The following is a 7,954-nucleotide window of genomic DNA, read 5'->3' on the forward strand; positions in this document are numbered from 1 at the left end:
AACACTTACTTTGAAAAATGTTTGAAATTACGATACCTAACAGACTGATCACAGAGCATTTTAAAGTTAAATCTCCATAGGTGTTATTTTTTGAGCTTCATATGCATAGGTTCTCTTGCTTCAGTCAGAGCTCCCATAATTGGCTTGAGGTTTTCCATTAATAGGGGATATATGGGGGGAACACTTCTAGAAAATTATTTATGTCATAGTCTGTGACAGATTTGTAATTTACATTTTTTTTAAAAACCATATAGTTGATTTAGCTGAACATAGTAAAAAGTATATTCTTTCATACTTCTTTCCTAAAGGCTTTCAAATCTCCCTGTCTGTATTCAGAATTAGAACAAAGTAGTATTTGTAGTATTTTCTTTTTGTTGTTACATGATTATCAACAAGTTCATACAACTTGGATACTCATTCTGATCAGGAATGTCTGTCAATTCCTGTCACAAAATCCCCTTCATATTCTGCCAGCTTACACTTTTTAAAAGCCTCTTTTTCCTTATACAGTAAGAGCACTTTAAGTTGAGTATCAGCATGAGAGAATTTGTTTTTTGAATGTTTTTGTAATATAGTTAGTATTCAGGGCTGAATCATACACTGTCAAGTGTTTAAAACAAAAAACTGGCAGTAATTCTTATATGGTTATGCAGCTGTTCAGTAACAGAAATCCTACTATACATTTGTGCTGCTCACTGCCTCATAGTAAGTGAGATTAATTGCTGTAACTCATGCGCCCAAGGTACTTTTTGTTAAATACTGGTTCTTCCTCAAGTATTGTTGCTAGCATGAGTGGAATGGATACTCCTTCCTGGGGAACATGGGGCAAAAGAGGAGCTGCCTTTTTAGTAGAGATCACCATCTGTGGAAAGAGAGGAGCATCCTTGTTAGCCTTGTCCATGGTAAAGTGATGTGAGACAATTCGAACAAAGTGGTTAGAATGGTCATAATTCTCTGTTGTAAGGTTCACTGAAGCAAGCTGATAAAAAGAAAACCAGTCCATGCAGTCAGTCACAAGGAATGTAATACCCAATTGCAGCCAGGTTATCTTTAAATGCAGGAGCTCAGGTGCAGCTGGGAGCAGTGTAACTGCTGCAGTACTGGGCTCAGTGAGGGTTGCTTTGCCCTGCCAAGAAGCAGTTGACCCTGTGGATACCCTTATGAAATCTGATACGCTCTGGAGTCACTGGACTTGTTAGAAAAGTGTGACCTCTTCCTGTTCTTGAAACTCGGAATTCTGTGTCTTAGTGACATGTGACTTAGTGATGTGACTCTATGAGAAGGATATTTATTTAAAATCCTGTTCTGTTTAGTGGTTTTTCTCTGAAGCCTAAGGTGTTCTTGCTTTAGATTCAGGTTGTTCAAGTTCAAATACCTGTGACCTAAAATACAGATGCCCAAGTTCCACTGAAGCCCACAAGCCTGTAAGTTGTTGGTATTCAATGTGTAGTACTCCAAGTTCCTGGTCAAATGCAGACTTAATCCTACAGTTAAGTTGTGAACCTTGTGGCTCCTCTTAGTTTAAATGATTTGTGTGAAGTGTTGTTTGCTCAGTTTGGAATGTACTTTCGGTTTTTTGTTTGTTTGTTTTTTAATGAAGTATTCCATTGAGGCCTCCCGTGGCACTCTGCCATACACATTCATGGTGTGCATGCGAGAATGTTTTCTTTGGGAATGTCAGAAGAAAACTACCTGTACAGCAGCAATTTAACTGAAACAAGATTTAAACATGGTTAAAAACCATGTTTTTAACTGAAACATGGTTTTATGCCATGCTTGTTTTTAAAAGTGTTTAAAAATGACACATATATAAATATGTATATTTATATAGGATATATAAACAAGTGCTTCCAATGAACTGATTACATAGTACCTTACAGAGAATGTTAATACCTTTATCCCCCTTGATTGACAGTGACACTCAGTAGTAATCTGCTCCAAATCAGGGACAGATCTGGGAATGGAGGCTTTGCTTTTTCAGCCTCAGTTGAATGCTCTGACTTGGACTGGTTCCCAAGGATTCATGTCCCGTTTGGTGTTTTGACATAAACGCACAGGATTATGCATTCTCAACCTGTGTGTTGGGGGAAGGGATAGATATAACTGATTAGAGGCACACCTTTTTGCTGTTACTTACTCCACATTGCACAAAGCATGATGATGATGTTTAAATGTGTTCATCCTTTCTCCATGAATAGAGCCTGCATGACAAAGTATCCCAGCTCCTGAGCAGCCACTCTTAACTTTCCAGACCTGCTCTCTCCAAGCCCCTGCTTTGGGACCTGACTGTAGGAGGTGGGGCAGAGGTACAGAAAGAACTTTTAATGATAGTTGCTAATTAATTACCTTTCAAAGCCTAGCCTTTTTCAGATAACTTGCCTTTATAGACCCTATTGTTTTATCAGGCTGCTTATTACCTTATACTAGTCCATGTAAGACCACCAGATTTTTTAGACATGGAGGCTTCTTGATGTTTAAAGGTAGTGGCAGGTCTGAATTTTAGTCCATCTATTACAGCATATAGAACACATATATTACCAGCAGGCTGTGAGGCAACCATATTCCACCACAGCTTGTTTTGGGTTAATGGATTGAAGTAGTATGGCAAGTGAAGAACTCTAGGTATCTGGATGGATGGGGCTCTTCTGTAGTGAAAAGAAGCTGGCTCTATGAATTCAGAGTAAGAACTACTTTAACCTAACTTTAACAGGTGGCACCTGACAGCAATATTCATATACTCACATATCATATATATATATACACATACATTAAAATGGATATATAAATATACTCAGCATTTTAATAAATACAGAGAGTTCTTGGTAGAAAGCTGTCTAATACTTCAGTATTATCTGCCGTTAGAAAAGACAATTTAAACAGGTTGGACATTAACAACTCACATGAGGTTGTGTATCCTGTTTTATCAGTAGCCCCCACAGTCTTGCTTCCACATAAGCCATCATTTGTAGCACCATCCTCATCTTCTCCTGCAACAGCTTTTGTTGCCTCTATTTCCTAGCTCCTTGCTTACCATGTTTTTAGTTATCCCAAGCTGTTGACCCGAAACACACTGCTCTTCTGATATGTGATGTGTCAGAGATACTGAAAGTATCTTGATACTGTCCAGACATGTTTTGGCCCACTTGGGAAAATCATTTACAAAACTAAACAGATTTCATTCAGTTCGATAGTACCCCTAAAGTTATGGCTGGATAGGGTGCTAATATTATATTCTAGAGAAACAACAGATGCCTGATCTGAGTTTCATCCTATAAAAAGGGTAGGATGGGGAAAACCCATCCTAAAAAGACTTGTAGGTCAAAGGGATGGATGGATGGCTGGATGGATGGATGGATGGATGGATGGATGGATGGAAATGTGATTTTCCTGATATACTATGGAGATTAAAGAACAGAAGTTTATTTTGTTTGCCATTGAGGATAAATGCTGACTTTGCTCATTATCTTCTTAATAGACCAGATAAAGGTCTATATGAGGTGCTGTAATTTAATTAATATTAAGGCTGTGTTCAGAGTGATGTGAGTTCATTCCAGAAATGTTCACTCTGTGTTTGAGAAAAGATTATAACTTGAAACTAGAAAGAGGAAAAGAAATAAGAGTGCTGGATCTTGCAGATAATGATCTCATCGAGGAAGCTGTTATAGGTCACTTGTGTCTTCTTCAAAGCTCTGAGTGTGACCTGTGTTGCAAAATAATAAATATGTGCTAAGACAGAGTGGAGTATGGCACAGGAAGACTACTTGTAAAAAGTTATGTCAGGGCATTGTATGTATTGAGCAATTTTCTTTGCAATCCTGCTCTATTTTCAAACTAATCTATTTCCCACTAAGGTGTGCTAGAGATAAACACTGCAAATGCCTTTGTGTGCAGAGAGGAAGGAGAGGCAATTAAAAGTCTGCATGCTGTGAAATCTCTGAGTACCAACAATGTCTGCACAGACCTTTACCATGTTTTAGGGAACAATTGGTTTTCCTACTGTCTGGGGTGACTGAACGCAAAGAGTTTTTGAAAGAGGACAGTAGCTCAGTTATTTTCACACTGGCTAAAATCCTGCTGGTTTGCATAAAGGTTTCTATTTTTATTTACTGATAGCAAAGTCTTGGTGACAAAATGGCTCCTCCAGATCAGATGCTATTTTATTAGAGTGCATCATTTCATCTCTGACAAAGAAAGGGCAAACTTCTGATAATGCAGTGAAAGAACCTGGCGCAGAGCAGTATCTGGTATTGGTCTCCATCAAAGATAAGGAAAAGCACAAAAGGATAAAACTGCTGGCCATGGTCTGAATCAAACAGGGTTGCCTCCAAGAGTAGGAGAGGGCTTTTCTTTCTTTTAACTTGCTCCCTCCTACATCATTACTGGGCTGAGTAAGAAAAGAATTTTCTTTTCAATACGTGGGATAATTTGCTTCAAGAAATGCTAGTTCCACATGGGAAGCAGCTAAAGCTGCCCCATGGGATCTTTTATTTTTTTCTTCAAAAAATTTTCATAATGCAAATTCTAAAAGCAAGCAACCATTGTGAGGAAAAGAGAAACAACAAAATGTTGTGTTTGCTTGTCATTGCAGACCTTTTATACTTCAGTAACTTCATTCCTATGTGGAGTTTCTTGCCTTCAAGTACTGCTTGTCCAAAACATGGATTTTTGGTCTCAGATCTGTTCAGTGTAAAATTCCTTTTTTATTTTAGATAAGCTTAATAAAGCAGTATACATTGTTACTTCTATTGTATGTGTATTATATACATATTACATATTACTTATATAAGTATGTTGTTAGATAGGTATGAAATTCATCTATAACTCTTAGGTAAAGGTTCTTTTCCATGGCTTACTATGCCATGTATTATTACATGTCATCACACTGATGTTGCTGGAGTGAGGCTTGGTTCTCAGACATTAAGATAACCTTTGAACTTAGATTAGCTGTTAAATATTTTATAGTTTAAGGTGTTGGCAAACTCAGAAGCAGCCAAACATTGGGAAGTGTAACTTGACTTCGTGGATTTAAATGAAAACTTGTGTATTGCCTTACATGAAACTTGCCTTTGTTTCAAATAACTTCTGCATCTGGTTGTGCGCAGCCAAATGTTTTAAAGAGGCATCAAAAGCCATAGAACCATTTAAATTGGAAAGAACCTCCCAGATGGTCAAGTCCAGCCATTAACCCAGAACTGCCAAGCTCACCACTGGACCATGTCCCTAAGTGCCACATCTTTCAAATAAATAATAGCTGCTTGAGCTACTTGATGCTACCTCTGCTACATTGGGATTGTTACATTGAGAAGCTATAATGTAACTTGTAGTTAAAAATAATGAGCACAAATGCCCTTAAACTAACTAAAGTACTTGTGCAGTGTTACTGGATTTCAAAATGTAAACTTCTGATTCTAGTGCTGCAGCCTGTATAAGAGCAAAGAAGGTCACAAAAAATAATTTTAAAATTCTGGAATGAGTTTTGAGATATTAATTAGAATTTAATAGGTGCCCAAGGATTTTATGCCACAAGACTCACTGAAAGTTAGTGGGTTTTGTGCCCTGCTTGCTGTTGCTCTGGTTTTTAAGATTCAGGATTCTTCATGCATTTCTCAAAGGCCTGGCTCCTGAAACCAAGGCATTTTCTTTGTCCTTCTTCCCTCTACCCTCTGAAGTTACATTTCTGTTTCTTGTAAAGAAGAGGCTGAAAGCGCAAAAGCAAGTAGAAAGGCTCAGAAATGAAAATACAAATAATTCTAAATATTTTTCATGATTTAACAACAGTCACACTTTGTGCTTGGCCTGATGTGTGTCATTTTCAGTGCCTGAAGCTGGTCATGGTCAAAGTCCTTTTGAAAATTTCACACCATGTTATACTTCAATCATATCAGATGCAATGATGGCTTTAAGAAAGGCACTCATAATCCATGTCTGTAGGACATAACTGGCTTTCTGTATATTTAAATTTCTCTCTTAGTACCTTTAGCAACTACACCCAGCTTTCCACAGTCATTATGGGTTACTCAGAACTGTCAGGGAAGCCACTTTTAGTCCAGCCTCAACATGATCTGCAGGTGACAGGGAACAAGGTCTGGTTTGGAGACAATTCTGGAGCTTCCAGGCCGGCAGAAGCTGGAAGCCGTATGGGATGGCAGGGGGAGGAGGGCTGCTGACTCCTGAGAGAGTGCATGCAGCAGCAGGGAAGAAGACATGGCCTGTCTTCTGCCAGAAGAAATACCGACCTCACATGATGCTTCCCAGCATCAGGAATGTTAGAGGAACAAGCCATTTCAGGGCTGAAAAAGGCTCCAGGGGATCTCCTAACATCACAATGTATTTGTTCCCTGGATAATACAAGCAAATACATGAAAGGTAAATGGGTTTGTAGTCCTTGCAGAGTACTACAACAAAAAGGGGTTTGTAGTACTTGCAGAGCTTGCTTTGGAGTCTGAAAGGCCAAAAATATGATTATATATTTTCAACATGTAGCTGAAGACTGAAGATGGGATTTAGAAATGGAACAATTTATCAGACTGAAGCTAAAGATAGAAGTAAGTATGCTGTATAAAGGGCAGGATGAAGACATTTTAATAAAACTAACTCTGAACAAGAGAGAATAAGCAGCTGACAACATCCAGAGGAATTTTTCCGAGAGGAGAACGTCAGAACTGCCAGAATTGTCTAATTTTTGGATTTTTTTTGTTAACATACAAATTTAGTATCTAACATGAAGAAAAATTTATCACAATAGAAATAATTAAATCCTCTGCAAAATTAACATGAATTTTGATGCCATTCCACAATTATTTTTGACAAATGCTTTTAATTTGGCCCAAACAATAGCAAGGAGGCTTTGTGGGTGTCATAATATGCAATCTAGACCTGAATGATTTGTTTCAGTCATCATAAAGAGGGGACAATAGAGGAAACATGACAAAAATACAGACAACGAGTAGGGCTGCACATAATTTTGACTCTCCTATTTTTATAATCTCTTTGTGGTTTGCATAAAGCCTCGGCTCCCAGATTCATGTAGTAAATAATCTAAGATTTCATTACACAAAAACAAGTTTCTAATTCCTGCGATTGCAAAAAAACGCTTATACAAAGCAAGAATAGGAACCAAAATACAACTTTTTTAGAAATAAAAAATAAAATCCACCTTTACTCTAAAAAAATCCAAAGGTGTAAAGACTTGATGCTGATATTAGAGCTCAGGTCAGTATTTATAGTGCGTTGGTTGCTCGGACAGACATTGCAAAGCCTTGTATCCCTCCCTTTTTCTTTCCTTAGCAACATTCTCTCACAGCCTGGAAAATAACATGCCTCTGCCCTCTGTTTTATGTGCTTTTTCCTTCAGCAGATGCTGCTGAGCTCAGCGTCTCATTTCAGTTCTGATCTGGAGTAACTCCAGGGGCGTGCACGAAGCCATCTCACTTCTTCCCTCCTAACGGCGTGGTGGCAGGGAGGAGACTCCAGACTATTGTTCTCCCTCCCTGTGTCCCTCCTGCAGCAGCAGCCAACATTGTTCCTTTTTATTTACTTCCCCCTCTCTGTAAACCAGCAGGGCTCGAAGCAGAGGGATGCAGCTCTCCTCATTAGAGTAATTAGGCTGATTTATGAGATAGTGGCACAGTGAAGGAGAGCTTTCCTAATACAGTGTTCCCCACAGGAGGCTGGGCACTCACCCAGCTGCTGGCAGGGCAGCGCTGGGCCTCCCCACCCGCTTGGACTGGAGGGTCCCTATCTCTTTGACCTTTAATATCAGTGAAAATGGACAAATACATGCAATAAACACTTTTTTCTTTCACATTATATTCTTCACAAGTTGTATGTTCCAAGTTAGAAGTCTAATTAAAATAATAGAGGAGAGGAATCCTTCCTTTAACTAAGTGGAAATTTTGGTTTATAAAGTACTCCTCAAGCAGGTTTGCTGTGTCACTGGAACAGCAAGAGCTGG

Source organism: Aphelocoma coerulescens, chromosome 2 (genome assembly GCF_041296385.1).
Source record: "Aphelocoma coerulescens isolate FSJ_1873_10779 chromosome 2, UR_Acoe_1.0, whole genome shotgun sequence".
Lineage (NCBI taxonomy): Eukaryota > Metazoa > Chordata > Aves > Passeriformes > Corvidae > Aphelocoma > Aphelocoma coerulescens.